Consider the following 20,128-nt stretch of genomic DNA (forward strand, 5'->3'; position numbering starts at 1 on the left):
GTTTCTCACTCCAAGCACAAAGCGTGCGCAGCACGAGTCTTGGCACAGCAAAACACTTCCTTTGGCATGCCCTTTGCAGCCTCACTCCAAACGGGGCTCTCCGCTTCATCCATCCCCTGACTCCATACTAGCACCAACGGGCTGCTAAAGCGTTTCGCAGAAAACACCAAGGAACCTGTTTCTCACTCCAACCACAAAGCGTGCTCACCATGAGTCTTGGCACAGCAAAACACTTCCCTTGGCATGCCCTTTGCAGCCTCACTCCAAATGGGTCTCTCTGCTTCATCCATCCCCTGACTCCATACTAGCACCAACGGGCTGCTAAAGCGTTTCGCAGAAAACACCAAGGAACCTGTTTCTCACTCCAACCACAAAGCGTGCGCAGCACGAGTCTTGGCACAGCATAACACTTCCCTTGACATGCCCTTTGCAGCCTCACTCCAAACGGGGCTCTCCGCTTCATCCATCCCCTGACTCCATACTAGCACCAACGGCCAGCTAAAGTGTTTCGCAGAAAACACCAAGGAACCTGTTTCTCACTCCAACCACAAAGCGTGCGCAGCACGAGTCTTGGCACAGCAGAACACTTCTTTTGGCATGCTCTTTGCAGCCTCACTCCAAACGGGGCTCTCCGCTTCATCCATCCCCTAACTCCATACTAGCACCAACATGCTGCTAAAGCGTTTCGCAGAAAACACCAAGGAACCTGTTTCTCACTCAAACCACAAAGCGTGCGCAGCACGAGTCTTGGCACAGCAAAACACTTCCCTTGGCATGCCCTTTGCAGCCTCACTCCAAACGGGGCTCTCCGCTTCATCCATCCCCTGACTCCATACTAGCACCAACGGGCTGCTAAAGCGTTTCGCAGAAAACACCAAGGAACCTGTTTCTCACTCCAAGCACAAAGCGTGCGCAGCACGAGTCTTGGCACAGCAAAACACTTCCTTTGGCATGCCCTTTGCAGCCTCACTCCAAACGGGGCTCTCCGCTTCATCCATCCCCTAACTCCATACTAGCACCAACATGCTGCTAAAGCGTTTCGCAGAAAACACCAAGGAACCTGTTTCTCACTCCAACCACAAAGCGTGCGCAGCACGAGTCTTGGCACAGCAAAACACTTCCCTTGGCATGCCCTTTGCAGCCTCACTCCAAACGGGGCTCTCCGCTTCATCCATCCCCTGACTCCATACTAGCACCAACGGCCTGCTAAAGCGTTTCGCAGAAAACACCAAGGAACCTGTTTCTCACTCCAAGCACAAAGCGTGCACAGCACGAGTCTTGGCACAGCAAAACACTTCCTTTGGCATGCCCTTTGCAGCCTCACTCCAAACGGGGCTCTCCGCTTCATCCATCCCCTAACTCCATACTAGCACCAACGGGCTGCTAAAGCGTTTCGCAGAAAACACCAAGGAACCTGTTTCTCACTCCAAGCACAAAGCGTGCGCAGCACGAGTCTTGGCACAGCAAAACACTTCCTTTGGCATGCCCTTTGCAGCCTCACTCCAAACGGGGCTCTCCGCTTCATCCATCCCCTGACTCCATACTAGCACCAACGGGCTGCTAAAGCGTTTCGCAGAAAACACCAAGGAACCTGTTTCTCACTCCAACCACAAAGCGTGCACAGCACGAGTCTTGGCACAGCAGAACACTTCCTCTGGCATGCCCTTTGCAGCCTCACTCCAAACGGGACTCTCCGCTTCATCCATCCCCTGACTCCATACTAGCACCAACGGCCTGCTAAAGCGTTTCGCAGAAAACACCAAGGAACCTGTTTCTCACTCCAACCACAAAGCGTGCGCAGCACGAGTCTTGGCACAGCAGAACACTTCCCTTGACATGCCCTTTGCAGCCTCACTCCAAACGGGGCTCTCCGCTTCATCCATCCCCTAACTCCATACTAGCACCAACATGCTGCTAAAGCGTTTCGCAGAAAACACCAAGGAACCTGTTTCTCACTCCAACCACAAAGCGTGCACAGCACGAGTCTTGGCACAGCAGAACACTTCCTCTGGCATGCCCTTTGCAGCCTCACTCCAAACGGGACTCTCCGCTTCATCCATCCCCTGACTCCATACTAGCACCAACGGCCTGCTAAAGCGTTTCGCAGAAAACACCAAGGAACCTGTTTCTCACTCCAACCACAAAGCGTGCGCAGCACGAGTCTTGGCACAGCAGAACACTTCCCTTGAAATGCCCTTTGCAGCCTCACTCCAAACGGGGCTCTCCGCTTCATCCATCCCCTAACTCCATACTAGCACCAACGGCCAGCTAAAGTGTTTCGCAGAAAACACCAAGGAACCTGTTTCTCACTCCAACCACAAAGCGTGCGCAGCACGAGTCTTGGCACAGCAGAACACTTCTTTTGGCATGCCCTTTGCAGCCTCACTCCAAACGGGGCTCTCCGCTTCATCCATCCCCTAACTCCATACTAGCACCAACATGCTGCTAAAGCGTTTCGCAGAAAACACCAAGGAACCTGTTTCTCACTCAAACCATAAAGCGTGCCCAGCACGCGTCTTGGCACAGCAGAACACTTCCCTTGGCATGCCCTTTGCAGCCTCACTCCAAACGGGGCTCTCCGTTTCATCCATCCCCTAACTCCATACTAGCACCAACGGGCTGCTAAAGCGTTTCGCAGAAAACACCAAGGAACCTGTTTCTCACTCCAACCACAAAGCGTGCGCACCATGAGTCTTGGCACAGCAAAACACTTCCCTTGGCATGCCCTTTGCAGCCTCACTCCAAATGGGGCTCTCTGCTTCATCCATCCCCTAACTCCATACTAGCACCAACGGGCTGCTAAAGCGTTTCGCAGAAAACACCAAGGAACCTGTTTCTCACTCCAACCACAAAGCGTGCGCAGCACGAGTCTTGGCACAGCAGAACACTTCCTTTGGCATGCCCTTTGCAGCCTCACTCCAAACGGGGCTCTCCGCTTCATCCATCCCCTGACTCCATACTAGCACCAACGGGCTGCTAAAGCGTTTCGCAGGAAACACCAAGGAACCTGTTTCTCACTCCAACCACAAAGCGTGCGCAGCACGAGTCTTGGCACAGCAGAACACTTCCCTTGGCATGCCCTTTGCAGCCTCACTCCAAACGGGGCTCTCCGCTTCATCCATCCCCTGACTCCATACTAGCACCAACGGGCTGCTAAAGCGTTTCGCAGAAAACACCAAGGAACCTGTTTCTCACTCCAAGCACAAAGCGTGCGCAGCACGAGTCTTGGCACAGCATAACACTTCTTTTGGCATGCCCTTTGCAGCCTCACTCCAAACGGGGCTCTCCGCTTCATCCATCCCCTGACTCCATACTAGCACCAACGGGCTGCTAAAGCGTTTCGCAGAAAACACCAAGGAACCTTTTCTCACTCCAACCACAAAGCGTGCAGAGCACGAGTCTTGGCACAGCAGAACACTTCCTCTGGCATGCCCTTTGCAGCCTCACTCCAAACGGGGCTCTCCGCTTCATCCATCCCCTGACTCCATACTAGCACCAACGGCCTGCTAAAGCGTTTCGCAGGAAACACCAAGGAACCTGTTTCTCACTCCAACCAAAAAGTGTGCGCAGCACGAGTCTTGGCACAGCAAAACACTTCCTTTGGCATGCCCTTTGCAGCCTCACTCCAAACGGGGCCCTGCGCTTCATCCATCCCCTGACTCCATACTAGCACCAAGGGGCTGCTAAAGCGTTTCGCAGAAAACACCAAGGAACCTGCTTCTCACTCCAACCACAAAGCGTGCGCAGCACAAGTCTTGGCACAGCAAAACACTTCCTTTGGCATGCCCTTTGCAGCCTCACTCCAAACGGGGCTCTCCGCTTCATCCATCTCCTGACTCCATACTAGCACCAAGGGGCTGCTAAAGCGTTTCGCAGAAAACACCAAGGAACCTGTTTCTCACTCCAACCACAAAGCGTGCGCAGCACGAGTCTTGGCACAGCAAAACACTTCCTTTGGCATGCCCTTTGCAGCCTCACTCCAAACGGGGCCCTGCGCTTCATCCATCCCCTGACTCCATACTAGCACCAAGGGGCTGCTAAAGCGTTTCGCAGAAAACACCAAGGAACCTGCTTCTCACTCCAACCACAAAGCGTGCGCAGCACAAGTCTTGGCACAGCAAAACACTTCCTTTGGCATGCCCTTTGCAGCCTCACTCCAAACGGGGCTCTCCGCTTCATCCATCTCCTGACTCCATACTAGCACCAAGGGGCTGCTAAAGCGTTTCGCAGAAAACACCAAGGAACCTGTTTCTCACTCCAACCACAAAGCGTGCGCAGCACGAGTCTTGGCACAGCAAAACACTTCCTTTGGCATGCCCTTTGCAGCCTCACTCCAAACGGGGCCCTGCGCTTCATCCATCCCCTGACTCCATACTAGCACCAACGGGTTGCTAAAGCGTTTCGCAGAAAACACCAAGGAACCTGTTTCTCACTCCAAGCACAAAGCGTGCGCAGCACGAGTCTTGGCACAGCAAAACACTTCCTTTGGCATGCCCTTTGCAGCCTCACTCCAAACGGGGCTCTCCGCTTCATCCATCCCCTGACTCCATACTAGCACCAACGGCCTGCTAAAGCGTTTCGCAGAAAACACCAAGGAACCTGTTTCTCACTCCAAGCACAAAGCGTGCGCAGCACGAGTCTTGGCACAGCAGAACACTTCCCTTGACATGCCCTTTGCAGCCTCACTCCAAACGGGGCTCTCCGCTTCATCCATCCCCTAACTCCATACTAGCACCAACATGCTGCTAAAGCGTTTCGCAGAAAACACCAAGGAACCTGTTTCTCACTCCAACCACAAAGCGTGCGCACCATGAGTCTTGGCACAGCAAAACACTTCCCTTGGCATGCCCTTTGCAGCCTCACTCCAAATGGGGCTCTCCGCTTCATCCATCCCCTGACTCCATACTAGCACCAACGGGTTGCTAAAGCGTTTCGCAGAAAACACCAAGGAACCTGTTTCTCACTCCAAGCACAAAGCGTGCGCAGCACGAGTCTTGGCACAGCAAAACACTTCCTTTGGCATGCCCTTTGCAGCCTCACTCCAAACGGGGCTCTCCGCTTCATCCATCCCCTGACTCCATACTAGCACCAACGGGCTGCTAAAGCGTTTCGCAGAAAACACCAAGGAACCTGTTTCTCACTCCAACCACAAAGCGTGCGCAGCACAAGTCTTGGGCACAGCAGAAACACTTCCTTGGCATGCCCTTTGCAGCCTCACTCCAAACGGGGCTCTCCGCTTCATCCATCCCCTAACTCCATACTAGCACCAACGGCTGCTAAAGCGTTTCGCAGAAAACACCAAGGAACCTGTTTCTCACTCCAACCACAAAGCGTGCGCAGCACGAGTCTTGGCACAGCAGAACACTTCCCTTGGCATGCCCTTTGCAGCCTCACTCCAAACGGGGCTCTCCGCTTCATCCATCCCCTGACTCCATACTAGCACCAACGGGTTGCTAAAGCGTTTCGCAGAAAACACCAAGGAACCTGCTTCTCACTCCAAGCACAAAGCGTGCGCAGCACGAGTCTTGGCACAGCAGAACACTTCCTTTGGCATGCCCTTTGCAGCCTCACTCCAAACGGGGCTCTCCGCTTCATCCATCCCCTGACTCCATACTAGCACCAACGGGCTGCTAAAGCGTTTCGCAGAAAACACCAAGGAAGCTGTTTCTCACTCCAACCACAAAGCGTGCGCAGCACGAGTCTTGGCACAGCATAACACTTCCTAGGCATGCCCTTTGCAGCCTCACTCCAAACGGGGCCCTGCGCTTCATCCATCCCCTGCCTCCATACTAGCACCAACGGGTTGCTAAAGCGTTTCGCAGAAAACACCAAGGAACCTGCTTCTCACTCCAACCACAAAGCGTGCGCAGCACGAGTCTTGGCACAGCAGAACACTTCCCTTGGCATGCCCTTTGCAGCCTCACTCCAAACGGGGCTCTCCGCTTCATCCATCCCCTGACTCCATACTAGCACCAACGGGCTGCTAAAGCGTTTCGCAGAAAACACCAAGGAACCTGTTTCTCACTCCAACCACAAATTGTGCGCAGCACGAGTCTTGGCACAGCAGAACACTTCCCTTGGCATGCCCTTTGCAGCCTCACTCCAAACGGGGCTCTCCGCTTCATCCATCCCCTGACTCCATACTAGCACCAACGGCCTGCTAAAGCGTTTCGCAGAAAACACCAAGGAAGCTGTTTCTCACTCCAAGCACAAAGCGTGCGCAGCACGAGTCTTGGCACAGCAGAACACTTCCTTTGGCATGCCCTTTGCAGCCTCACTCCAAACGGGGCTCTCCGCTTCATCCATCCCCTAACTCCATACTAGCACCAACATGCTGCTAAAGCGTTTCGCAGAAAACACCAAGGAACCTGTTTCTCACTCAAACCACAAAGCGTGCGCACCACGAGTCTTGGCACAGCAGAACACTTCCCTTGGCATGCCCTTTGCAGCCTCACTCCAAACGGGGCTCTCCGCTTCATCCATCCCCTAACTACATACTAGCACCAACGGGCTGCTAAAGCGTTTCGCAGAAAACACCAAGGAACCTGTTTCTCACTCCAACCACAAAGCGTGCACAGCACGAGTCTTGGCACAGCAAAACACTTCCTTTGGCATGCCCTTTGCAGCCTCACTCCAAACGGGGCTCTCCGCTTCATCCATCCCCTAACTCCATACTAGCACCAACGGCCTGCTAAAGCGTTTCGCAGAAAACACCAAGGAACCTGTTTCTCACTCCAACCACAAAGCGTGCACAGCACGAGTCTTGGCACAGCAGAACACTTCCTCTGGCATGCCCTTTGCAGCCTCACTCCAAACGGGGCTCTCCGCTTCATCCATCCCCTAACTCCATACTAGCACCAACGGCCTGCTAAAGCGTTTCGCAGTAAACACCAAGGAAGCTGTTTCTCACTCCAACCACAAAGCGTGCCCAGCACGAGTCTTGGCACAGCAGAACACTTCCCTTGGCATGCCCTTTGCAGCCTCACTCCAAACGGGGCCCTGCGCTTCATCCATCCCCTGACTCCATACTAGCACCAAGGGGCTGCTAAAGCGTTTCGCAGAAAACACCAAGGAACCTGTTTCTCACTCCAACCACAAAGCGTGCGCAGCACAAGTCTTGGCACAGCAGAACACTTCCCTTGACATGCCCTTTGCAGCCTCACTCCAAACGGGGCTCTCCGCTTCATCCATCCCCTAACTCCATACTAGCACCAACGGCCTGCTAAAGCGTTTCGCAGAAAACACCAAGGAACCTGTTTCTCACTCCAACCACAAAGCGTGCGCAGCACGAGTCTTGGCACAGCAGAACACTTCTTTTGGCATGCCCTTTGCAGCCTCACTCCAAACGGGGCTCTCCGCTTCATCCATCCCCTAACTCCATACTAGCACCAACGGGCTGCTAAAGCGTTTCGCAGAAAACACCAAGGAACCTGTTTCTCACTCCAACCACAAAGTGTGCGCAGCACGAGTCTTGGCACAGCAAAACACTTCCTTTGGCATGCCCTTTGCAGCCTCACTCCAAACGGGGCCCTGCGCTTCATCCATCCCCTGACTCCATACTAGCACCAAGGGGCTGCTAAAGCGTTTCGCAAAAAACACCAAGGAACCTGTTTCTCACTCCAAGCACAAAGCGTGCGCAGCACGAGTCTTGGCACAGCAAAACACTTCCCTTGGCATGCCCTTTGCAGCCTCACTCCAAACGGGGCTCTCCGCTTCATCCATCCCCTAACTCCATACTAGCACCAACGGCCTGCTAAAGCGTTTCGCAGAAAACACCAAGGAACCTGTTTCTCACTCCAACCACAAAGCGTGTGCAGCACGAGTCTTGGCACAGCAGAACACTTCCTTTGGCATGCCCTTTGCAGCCTCACTCCAAACGGGGCTCTCCGCTTCATCCATCCCCTAACTCCATACTAGCACCAACGGCCTGCTAAAGCGTTTCGCAGTAAACACCAAGGAAGCTGTTTCTCACTCCAACCACAAAGCGTGCCCAGCACGAGTCTTGGCACAGCAGAACACTTCCCTTGGCATGCCCTTTGCAGCCTCACTCCAAACGGGGCCCTGCGCTTCATCCATCCCCTGACTCCATACTAGCACCAACATGCTGCTAAAGCGTTTCGCAGAAAACACCAAGGAACCTGTTTCTCACTCCAACCACAAAGCGTGCGCAGCACAAGTCTTGGCACAGCAGAACACTTCCTCTGGCATGCCCTTTGCAGCCTCACTCCAAACGGGGCTCTCCGCTTCATCCATCCCCTAACTCCATACTAGCACCAACGGCCTGCTAAAGCGTTTCGCAGTAAACACCAAGGAAGCTGTTTCTCACTCCAACCACAAAGCGTGCCCAGCACGAGTCTTGGCACAGCAGAACACTTCCCTTGGCATGCCCTTTGCAGCCTCACTCCAAACGGGGCCCTGCGCTTCATCCATCCCCTGACTCCATACTAGCACCAAGGGGCTGCTAAAGCGTTTCGCAGAAAACACCAAGGAACCTGTTTCTCACTCCAACCACAAAGCGTGCGCAGCACAAGTCTTGGCACAGCAGAACACTTCCCTTGACATGCCCTTTGCAGCCTCACTCCAAACGGGGCTCTCCGCTTCATCCATCCCCTGACTCCATACTAGCACCAACGGGCTGCTAAAGCGTTTCGCAGAAAACACCAAGGAACCTTTTCTCACTCCAACCACAAAGCGTGCAGAGCACGAGTCTTGGCACAGCAGAACACTTCCTCTGGCATGCCCTTTGCAGCCTCACTCCAAACGGGGCTCTCCGCTTCATCCATCCCCTGACTCCATACTAGCACCAACGGCCTGCTAAAGCGTTTCGCAGGAAACACCAAGGAACCTGTTTCTCACTCCAACCAAAAAGTGTGCGCAGCACGAGTCTTGGCACAGCAAAACACTTCCTTTGGCATGCCCTTTGCAGCCTCACTCCAAACGGGGCCCTGCGCTTCATCCATCCCCTGACTCCATACTAGCACCAAGGGGCTGCTAAAGCGTTTCGCAGAAAACACCAAGGAACCTGCTTCTCACTCCAACCACAAAGCGTGCGCAGCACAAGTCTTGGCACAGCAAAACACTTCCTTTGGCATGCCCTTTGCAGCCTCACTCCAAACGGGGCTCTCCGCTTCATCCATCTCCTGACTCCATACTAGCACCAAGGGGCTGCTAAAGCGTTTCGCAGAAAACACCAAGGAACCTGTTTCTCACTCCAACCACAAAGCGTGCGCAGCACGAGTCTTGGCACAGCAAAACACTTCCTTTGGCATGCCCTTTGCAGCCTCACTCCAAACGGGGCCCTGCGCTTCATCCATCCCCTGACTCCATACTAGCACCAAGGGGCTGCTAAAGCGTTTCGCAGAAAACACCAAGGAACCTGCTTCTCACTCCAACCACAAAGCGTGCGCAGCACAAGTCTTGGCACAGCAAAACACTTCCTTTGGCATGCCCTTTGCAGCCTCACTCCAAACGGGGCTCTCCGCTTCATCCATCTCCTGACTCCATACTAGCACCAAGGGGCTGCTAAAGCGTTTCGCAGAAAACACCAAGGAACCTGTTTCTCACTCCAACCACAAAGCGTGCGCAGCACGAGTCTTGGCACAGCAAAACACTTCCTTTGGCATGCCCTTTGCAGCCTCACTCCAAACGGGGCCCTGCGCTTCATCCATCCCCTGACTCCATACTAGCACCAACGGGTTGCTAAAGCGTTTCGCAGAAAACACCAAGGAACCTGTTTCTCACTCCAAGCACAAAGCGTGCGCAGCACGAGTCTTGGCACAGCAAAACACTTCCTTTGGCATGCCCTTTGCAGCCTCACTCCAAACGGGGCTCTCCGCTTCATCCATCCCCTGACTCCATACTAGCACCAACGGCCTGCTAAAGCGTTTCGCAGAAAACACCAAGGAACCTGTTTCTCACTCCAAGCACAAAGCGTGCGCAGCACGAGTCTTGGCACAGCAGAACACTTCCCTTGACATGCCCTTTGCAGCCTCACTCCAAACGGGGCTCTCCGCTTCATCCATCCCCTAACTCCATACTAGCACCAACATGCTGCTAAAGCGTTTCGCAGAAAACACCAAGGAACCTGTTTCTCACTCCAACCACAAAGCGTGCGCACCATGAGTCTTGGCACAGCAAAACACTTCCCTTGGCATGCCCTTTGCAGCCTCACTCCAAATGGGGCTCTCCGCTTCATCCATCCCCTGACTCCATACTAGCACCAACGGGTTGCTAAAGCGTTTCGCAGAAAACACCAAGGAACCTGTTTCTCACTCCAAGCACAAAGCGTGCGCAGCACGAGTCTTGGCACAGCAAAACACTTCCTTTGGCATGCCCTTTGCAGCCTCACTCCAAACGGGGCTCTCCGCTTCATCCATCCCCTGACTCCATACTAGCACCAACGGGCTGCTAAAGCGTTTCGCAGAAAACACCAAGGAACCTGTTTCTCACTCCAACCACAAAGCGTGCGCAGCACAAGTCTTGGCACAGCAGAACACTTCCCTTGGCATGCCCTTTGCAGCCTCACTCCAAACGGGGCTCTCCGCTTCATCCATCCCCTAACTCCATACTAGCACCAACGGCCTGCTAAAGCGTTTCGCAGAAAACACCAAGGAACCTGTTTCTCACTCCAACCACAAAGCGTGCGCAGCACGAGTCTTGGCACAGCAGAACACTTCCCTTGGCATGCCCTTTGCAGCCTCACTCCAAACGGGGCTCTCCGCTTCATCCATCCCCTGACTCCATACTAGCACCAACGGGTTGCTAAAGCGTTTCGCAGAAAACACCAAGGAACCTGCTTCTCACTCCAAGCACAAAGCGTGCGCAGCACGAGTCTTGGCACAGCAGAACACTTCCTTTGGCATGCCCTTTGCAGCCTCACTCCAAACGGGGCTCTCCGCTTCATCCATCCCCTGACTCCATACTAGCACCAACGGGCTGCTAAAGCGTTTCGCAGAAAACACCAAGGAAGCTGTTTCTCACTCCAACCACAAAGCGTGCGCAGCACGAGTCTTGGCACAGCATAACACTTCCTAGGCATGCCCTTTGCAGCCTCACTCCAAACGGGGCCCTGCGCTTCATCCATCCCCTGCCTCCATACTAGCACCAACGGGTTGCTAAAGCGTTTCGCAGAAAACACCAAGGAACCTGCTTCTCACTCCAACCACAAAGCGTGCGCAGCACGAGTCTTGGCACAGCAGAACACTTCCCTTGGCATGCCCTTTGCAGCCTCACTCCAAACGGGGCTCTCCGCTTCATCCATCCCCTGACTCCATACTAGCACCAACGGGCTGCTAAAGCGTTTCGCAGAAAACACCAAGGAACCTGTTTCTCACTCCAACCACAAATTGTGCGCAGCACGAGTCTTGGCACAGCAGAACACTTCCCTTGGCATGCCCTTTGCAGCCTCACTCCAAACGGGGCTCTCCGCTTCATCCATCCCCTGACTCCATACTAGCACCAACGGCCTGCTAAAGCGTTTCGCAGAAAACACCAAGGAAGCTGTTTCTCACTCCAAGCACAAAGCGTGCGCAGCACGAGTCTTGGCACAGCAGAACACTTCCTTTGGCATGCCCTTTGCAGCCTCACTCCAAACGGGGCTCTCCGCTTCATCCATCCCCTAACTCCATACTAGCACCAACATGCTGCTAAAGCGTTTCGCAGAAAACACCAAGGAACCTGTTTCTCACTCAAACCACAAAGCGTGCGCACCACGAGTCTTGGCACAGCAGAACACTTCCCTTGGCATGCCCTTTGCAGCCTCACTCCAAACGGGGCTCTCCGCTTCATCCATCCCCTAACTACATACTAGCACCAACGGGCTGCTAAAGCGTTTCGCAGAAAACACCAAGGAACCTGTTTCTCACTCCAACCACAAAGCGTGCACAGCACGAGTCTTGGCACAGCAAAACACTTCCTTTGGCATGCCCTTTGCAGCCTCACTCCAAACGGGGCTCTCCGCTTCATCCATCCCCTAACTCCATACTAGCACCAACGGCCTGCTAAAGCGTTTCGCAGAAAACACCAAGGAACCTGTTTCTCACTCCAACCACAAAGCGTGCACAGCACGAGTCTTGGCACAGCAGAACACTTCCTCTGGCATGCCCTTTGCAGCCTCACTCCAAACGGGGCTCTCCGCTTCATCCATCCCCTAACTCCATACTAGCACCAACGGCCTGCTAAAGCGTTTCGCAGTAAACACCAAGGAAGCTGTTTCTCACTCCAACCACAAAGCGTGCCCAGCACGAGTCTTGGCACAGCAGAACACTTCCCTTGGCATGCCCTTTGCAGCCTCACTCCAAACGGGGCCCTGCGCTTCATCCATCCCCTGACTCCATACTAGCACCAAGGGGCTGCTAAAGCGTTTCGCAGAAAACACCAAGGAACCTGTTTCTCACTCCAACCACAAAGCGTGCGCAGCACAAGTCTTGGCACAGCAGAACACTTCCCTTGACATGCCCTTTGCAGCCTCACTCCAAACGGGGCTCTCCGCTTCATCCATCCCCTAACTCCATACTAGCACCAACGGCCTGCTAAAGCGTTTCGCAGAAAACACCAAGGAACCTGTTTCTCACTCCAACCACAAAGCGTGCGCAGCACGAGTCTTGGCACAGCAGAACACTTCTTTTGGCATGCCCTTTGCAGCCTCACTCCAAACGGGGCTCTCCGCTTCATCCATCCCCTAACTCCATACTAGCACCAACGGGCTGCTAAAGCGTTTCGCAGAAAACACCAAGGAACCTGTTTCTCACTCCAACCACAAAGTGTGCGCAGCACGAGTCTTGGCACAGCAAAACACTTCCTTTGGCATGCCCTTTGCAGCCTCACTCCAAACGGGGCCCTGCGCTTCATCCATCCCCTGACTCCATACTAGCACCAAGGGGCTGCTAAAGCGTTTCGCAAAAAACACCAAGGAACCTGTTTCTCACTCCAAGCACAAAGCGTGCGCAGCACGAGTCTTGGCACAGCAAAACACTTCCCTTGGCATGCCCTTTGCAGCCTCACTCCAAACGGGGCTCTCCGCTTCATCCATCCCCTAACTCCATACTAGCACCAACGGCCTGCTAAAGCGTTTCGCAGAAAACACCAAGGAACCTGTTTCTCACTCCAACCACAAAGCGTGTGCAGCACGAGTCTTGGCACAGCAGAACACTTCCTTTGGCATGCCCTTTGCAGCCTCACTCCAAACGGGGCTCTCCGCTTCATCCATCCCCTAACTCCATACTAGCACCAACGGCCTGCTAAAGCGTTTCGCAGTAAACACCAAGGAAGCTGTTTCTCACTCCAACCACAAAGCGTGCCCAGCACGAGTCTTGGCACAGCAGAACACTTCCCTTGGCATGCCCTTTGCAGCCTCACTCCAAACGGGGCCCTGCGCTTCATCCATCCCCTGACTCCATACTAGCACCAACATGCTGCTAAAGCGTTTCGCAGAAAACACCAAGGAACCTGTTTCTCACTCCAACCACAAAGCGTGCGCAGCACAAGTCTTGGCACAGCAGAACACTTCCTCTGGCATGCCCTTTGCAGCCTCACTCCAAACGGGGCTCTCCGCTTCATCCATCCCCTAACTCCATACTAGCACCAACGGCCTGCTAAAGCGTTTCGCAGTAAACACCAAGGAAGCTGTTTCTCACTCCAACCACAAAGCGTGCCCAGCACGAGTCTTGGCACAGCAGAACACTTCCCTTGGCATGCCCTTTGCAGCCTCACTCCAAACGGGGCCCTGCGCTTCATCCATCCCCTGACTCCATACTAGCACCAAGGGGCTGCTAAAGCGTTTCGCAGAAAACACCAAGGAACCTGTTTCTCACTCCAACCACAAAGCGTGCGCAGCACAAGTCTTGGCACAGCAGAACACTTCCCTTGACATGCCCTTTGCAGCCTCACTCCAAACGGGGCTCTCCGCTTCATCCATCCCCTAACTCCATACTAGCACCAACGGCCTGCTAAAGCGTTTCGCAGAAAACACCAAGGAACCTGTTTCTCACTCCAACCACAAAGCGTGCGCAGCACGAGTCTTGGCACAGCAGAACACTTCTTTTGGCATGCCCTTTGCAGCCTCACTCCAAACGGGGCTCTCCGCTTCATCCATCCCCTAACTCCATACTAGCACCAACGGCCTGCTAAAGCGTTTCGCAGAAAACACCAAGGAACCTGTTTCTCACTCCAACCACAAAGTGTGCGCAGCACGAGTCTTGGCACAGCAAAACACTTCCTTTGGCATGCCCTTTGCAGCCTCACTCCAAACGGGGCCCTGCGCTTCATCCATCCCCTGACTCCATACTAGCACCAAGGGGCTGCTAAAGCGTTTCGCAAAAAACACCAAGGAACCTGTTTCTCACTCCAAGCACAAAGCGTGCGCAGCACGAGTCTTGGCACAGCAAAACACTTCCCTTGGCATGCCCTTTGCAGCCTCACTCCAAACGGGGCTCTCCGCTTCATCCATCCCCTAACTCCATACTAGCACCAACGGCCTGCTAAAGCGTTTCGCAGAAAACACCAAGGAACCTGTTTCTCACTCCAACCACAAAGCGTGCGCAGCACGAGTCTTGGCACAGCAGAACACTTCCTTTGGCATGCCCTTTGCAGCCTCACTCCAAACGGGGCTCTCCGCTTCATCCATCCCCTAACTCCATACTAGCACCAACGGCCTGCTAAAGCGTTTCGCAGTAAACACCAAGGAAGCTGTTTCTCACTCCAACCACAAAGCGTGCCCAGCACGAGTCTTGGCACAGCAGAACACTTCCCTTGGCATGCCCTTTGCAGCCTCACTCCAAACGGGGCCCTGCGCTTCATCCATCCCCTGACTCCATACTAGCACCAAGGGGCTGCTAAAGCGTTTCGCAGAAAACACCAAGGAACCTGTTTCTCACTCCAACCACAAAGCGTGCGCAGCACAAGTCTTGGCACAGCAGAACACTTCCCTTGACATGCCCTTTGCAGCCTCACTCCAAACGGGGCTCTCCGCTTCATCCATCCCCTAACTCCATACTAGCACCAACGGCCTGCTAAAGCGTTTCGCAGAAAACACCAAGGAACCTGTTTCTCACTCCAACCACAAAGCGTGCGCAATACGAGTCTTGGCACAGCAGAACACTTCCCTTGGCATGCCCTTTGCAGCCTCACTCCAAACGGGGCTCTCCGCTTCATCCATCCCCTGACTCCATACTAGCACCAACGGGTTGCTAAAGCGTTTCGCAGAAAACACCAAGGAACCTGCTTCTCACTCCAAGCACAAAGCGTGCGCAGCACGAGTCTTGGCACAGCAGAACACTTCTTTTGGCATGCCCTTTGCAGCCTCACTCCAAACGGGGCTCTCCGCTTCATCCATCCCCTAACTCCATACTAGCACCAACGGGCTGCTAAAGCGTTTCGCAGAAAACACCAAGGAACCTGTTTCTCACTCCAACCACAAAGTGTGCGCAGCACGAGTCTTGGCACAGCAAAACACTTCCTTTGGCATGCCCTTTGCAGCCTCACTCCAAACGGGGCCCTGCGCTTCATCCATCCCCTGACTCCATACTAGCACCAAGGGGCTGCTAAAGCGTTTCGCAAAAAACACCAAGGAACCTGTTTCTCACTCCAAGCACAAAGCGTGCGCAGCACGAGTCTTGGCACAGCAAAACACTTCCCTTGGCATGCCCTTTGCAGCCTCACTCCAAACGGGGCTCTCCGCTTCATCCATCCCCTAACTCCATACTAGCACCAACGGCCTGCTAAAGCGTTTCGCAGAAAACACCAAGGAACCTGTTTCTCACTCCAACCACAAAGCGTGCGCAGCACGAGTCTTGGCACAGCAGAACACTTCCCTTGGCATGCCCTTTGCAGCCTCACTCCAAACGGGGCTCTCCGCTTCATCCATCCCCTAACTCCATACTAGCACCAACGGCCTGCTAAAGCGTTTCGCAGTAAACACCAAGGAAGCTGTTTCTCACTCCAACCACAAAGCGTGCCCAGCACGAGTCTTGGCACAGCAGAACACTTCCCTTGGCATGCCCTTTGCAGCCTCACTCCAAACGGGGCCCTGCGCTTCATCCATCCCCTGACTCCATACTAGCACCAAGGGGCTGCTAAAGCGTTTCGCAGAAAACACCAAGGAACCTGTTTCTCACTCCAACCACAAAGCGTGCGCAGCACAAGTCTTGGCACAGCAGAACACTTCCCTTGACATGCCCTTTGCAGCCTCACTCCAAACGGGGCTCTCCGCTTCATCCATCCCCTAACTCCATACTAGCACCAACGGCCTGCTAAAGCGTTTCGCAGAAAACACCAAGGAACCTGTTTCTCACTCCAACCACAAAGCGTGCGCAATACGAGTCTTGGCACAGCAGAACACTTCCCTTGGCATGCCCTTTGCAGCCTCACTCCAAACGGGGCTCTCCGCTTCATCCATCCCCTGACTCCATACTAGCACCAACGGGTTGCTAAAGCGTTTCGCAGAAAACACCAAGGAACCTGCTTCTCACTCCAAGCACAAAGCGTGCGCAGCACGAGTCTTGGCACAGCAGAACACTTCCTTTGGCATGCCCTTTGCAGCCTCACTCCAAACGGGGCTCTCCGCTTCATCCATCCCCTGACTCCATACTAGCACCAACGGGCTGCTAAAGCGTTTCGCAGAAAACACCAAGGAACCTGTTTCTCACTCCAAGCACAAAGCGTGCGCAGCACGAGTCTTGGCACAGCAAAACACTTCCTTTGGCATGCCCTTTGCAGCCTCACTCCAAACGGGGCCCTGTGCTTCATCCATCCCCTGACTCCATACTAGCACCAACGGGTTGCTAAAGCGTTTCGCAGAAAACACCAAGGAACCTGTTTCTCACTCCAACCACAAAGCGTGCGCAGCACGAGTCTTGGCACAGCAAAACACTTCCTTTGGCATGCCCTTTGCAGCCTCACTCCAAACGGGGCTCTCCGCTTCATCCATCCCCTGACTCCATACTAGCACCAACGGGCTGCTAAAGCGTTTCGCAGAAAACACCAAGGAACCTGTTTCTCACTCCAACCACAAAGCGTGCGCAGCACGAGTCTTGGCACAGCAGAACACTTCCCTTGGCATGCCCTTTGCAGTCTCACTCCAAACGGGGCTCTCCGCTTCATCCATCCCCTAACTCCATACTAGCACCAACGGGCTGCTAAAGCGTTTCGCAGAAAACACCAAGGAACCTGTTTCTCACTCCAACCACAAAGCGTGCGCAGCACGAGTCTTGGCACAGCAGAACACTTCCCTTGGCATGCCCTTTGCAGCCTCACTCCAAACGGGGCTCTCCGCTTCATCCATCCCCTAACTCCATACTAGCACCAACGGCCTGCTAAAGCGTTTCGCAGAAAACACCAAGGAACCTGTTTCTCACTCCAACCACAAAGCGTGCGCAGCACGAGTCTTGGCACAGCAGAACACTTCCTTTGGCATGCCCTTTGCAGCCTCACTCCAAACGGGGCTCTCCGCTTCATCCATCTCCTGACTCCATACTAGCACCAATGGGCTGCTAAAGCGTTTCGCAGAAAACACCAAGGAACCTGTTTCTCACTCCAAGCACAAAGCGTGCGCAGCACGAGTCTTGGCACAGCAAAACACTTCCTTTGGCATGCCCTTTGCAGCCTCACTCCAAACGGGGCCCTGCGCTTCATCCATCCCCTAACTCCATACTAGCACCAACGGGCTGCTAAAGCGTTTCGCAGAAAACACCAAGGAACCTGTTTCTCACTCCAAGCACAAAGCGTGCGCAGCACGAGTCTTGGCACAGCAAAACACTTCCTTTGGCATGCCCTTTGCAGCCTCACTCCAAACGGGGCCCTGCGCTTCATCCATCCCCTGACTCCATACTAGCACCAACGGGTTGCTAAAGCGTTTCGCAGAAAACACCAAGGAACCTGCTTCTCACTCCAACCACAAAGCGTGCGCAGCACGAGTCTTGGCACAGCAAAACACTTCCCTTGGCATGCCCTTTGCAGCCTCACTCCAAACGGGGCTCTCCACTTCATCCATCTCCTGACTCCATACTAGCACCAATGGGCTGCTAAAGCGTTTCGCAGAAAACACCAAGGAACCTGTTTCTCACTCCAACCACAAAGCGTGCGCAGCACGAGTCTTGGCACAGCAAAACACTTCCCTTGGCATGCCCTTTGCAGCCTCACTCCAAACGGGGCCCTGCGCTTCATCCATCCCCTGACTCCATACTAGCACCAACGGGCTGCTAAAGCGTTTCGCAGAAAACACCAAGGAACCTGCTTCTCACTCCAACCACAAAGCGTGCGCAGCACGAGTCTTGGCACAGCAAAACACTTCCCTTGGCATGCCCTTTGCAGCCTCACTCCAAACGGGGCTCTCCGCTTCATCCATCCCCTGACTCCATACTAGCACCAACGGGCTGCTAAAGCGTTTCGCAGAAAACACCAAGGAAGCTGTTTCTCACTCCAAGCACAAAGCGTGCGCAGCACGAGTCTTGGCACAGCAAAACACTTCCTTTGGCATGCCCTTTGCAGCCTCACTCCAAACGGGGCCCTGCGCTTCATCCATCCCCTGACTCCATACTAGCACCAACGGGTTGCTAAAGCGTTTCGCAGAAAACACCAAGGAACCTGCTTCTCACTCCAACCACAAAGCGTGCGCAGCACGAGTCTTGGCACAGCAAAACACTTCCCTTGGCATGCCCTTTGCAGCCTCACTCCAAACGGGGCTCTCCGCTTCATCCATCTCGTGACTCCATACTAGCACCAATGGGCTGCTAAAGCGTTTCGCAGAAAACACCAAGGAACCTGTTTCTCACTCCAACCACAAAGCGTGCGCAGCACGAGTCTTGGCACAGCAAAACACTTCCCTTGGCATGCCCTTTGCAGCCTCACTCCAAACGGGGCCCTGCGCTTCATCCATCCCCTGACTCCATACTAGCACCAACGGGCTGCTAAAGCGTTTCGCAGAAAACACCAAGGAACCTGCTTCTCACTCCAACCACAAAGCGTGCGCAGCACGAGTCTTGGCACAGCAGAACACTTCCCTTGGCATGCCCTTTGCAGCCTCAATCCAAACGGGGCTCTCCGCTTCATCCATCCCCTGACTCCATACTAGCACCAACGGGCTGCTAAAGCGTTTCGCAGAAAACACCAAGGAACCTGTTTCTCACTCCAACCACAAAGCGTGCGCAGCACGAGTCTTGGCACAGCAGAACACTTCCTTTGGCATGCCCTTTGCAGCCTCACTCCAAACGGGGCTCTCCGCTTCATCCATCCCCTAACTCCATACTAGCACCAACGGCCTGCTAAAGCGTTTCGCAGAAAACACCAAGGAACCTGTTTCTCACTCCAACCACAAAGCGTGCGCAGCACGAGTCTTGGCACAGCAAAACACTTCCTTTGGCATGCCCTTTGCAGCCTCACTCCAAACGGGGCTCTCCGCTTCATCCATCCCCTGACTCCATACTAGCACCAACGGGCTGCTAAAGCGTTTCGCAGAAAACACCAAGGAACCTGTTTCTCACTCCAACCACAAAGCGTGCGCAGCACGAGTCTTGGCACAGCAGAACACTTCCCTTGGCATGCCCTTTGCAGCCTCACTCCAAACGGGGCTCTCCGCTTCATCCATCCCCTAACTCCATACTAGCACCAACGGGCTGCTAAAGCGTTTCGCAGAAAACACCAAGGAACCTGTTTCTCACTCCAAGCACAAAGCGTGCGCAGCACGAGTCTTGGCACAGCAGAACACTTCCCTTGGCATGCCCTTTGCAGCCTCACTCCAAACGGGGCTCTCCGCTTCATCCATCCCCTAACTCCATACTAGCACCAACATGCTGCTAAAGCGTTTCGCAGAAAACACCAAGGAACCTGTTTCTCACTCAAACCACAAAGCGTGCGCACCACGAGTCTTGGCACAGCAGAACACTTCCCTTGGCATGCCCTTTGCAGCCTCACTCCAAACGGGGCTCTCCGCTTCATCCATCCCCTAACTCCATACTAGCACCAACGGGCTGCTAAAGCGTTTCGCAGAAAACACCAAGGAACCTGTTTCTCACTCCAACCACAAAGCGTGCGCACCATGAGTCTTGGCACAGCAAAACACTTCCCTTGGCATGCCCTTTGCAGCCTCACTCCAAATGGGGCTCTCTGCTTCATCCATCCCCTGACTCCATACTAG

The sequence above is a fragment of the Tinamus guttatus genome, unplaced genomic scaffold, assembly GCF_059628265.1.
Source record: "Tinamus guttatus ecotype Peru unplaced genomic scaffold, ASM5962826v1 Tinamus_guttatus_pri_ptg000014l, whole genome shotgun sequence".
NCBI lineage: Eukaryota > Metazoa > Chordata > Aves > Tinamiformes > Tinamidae > Tinamus > Tinamus guttatus.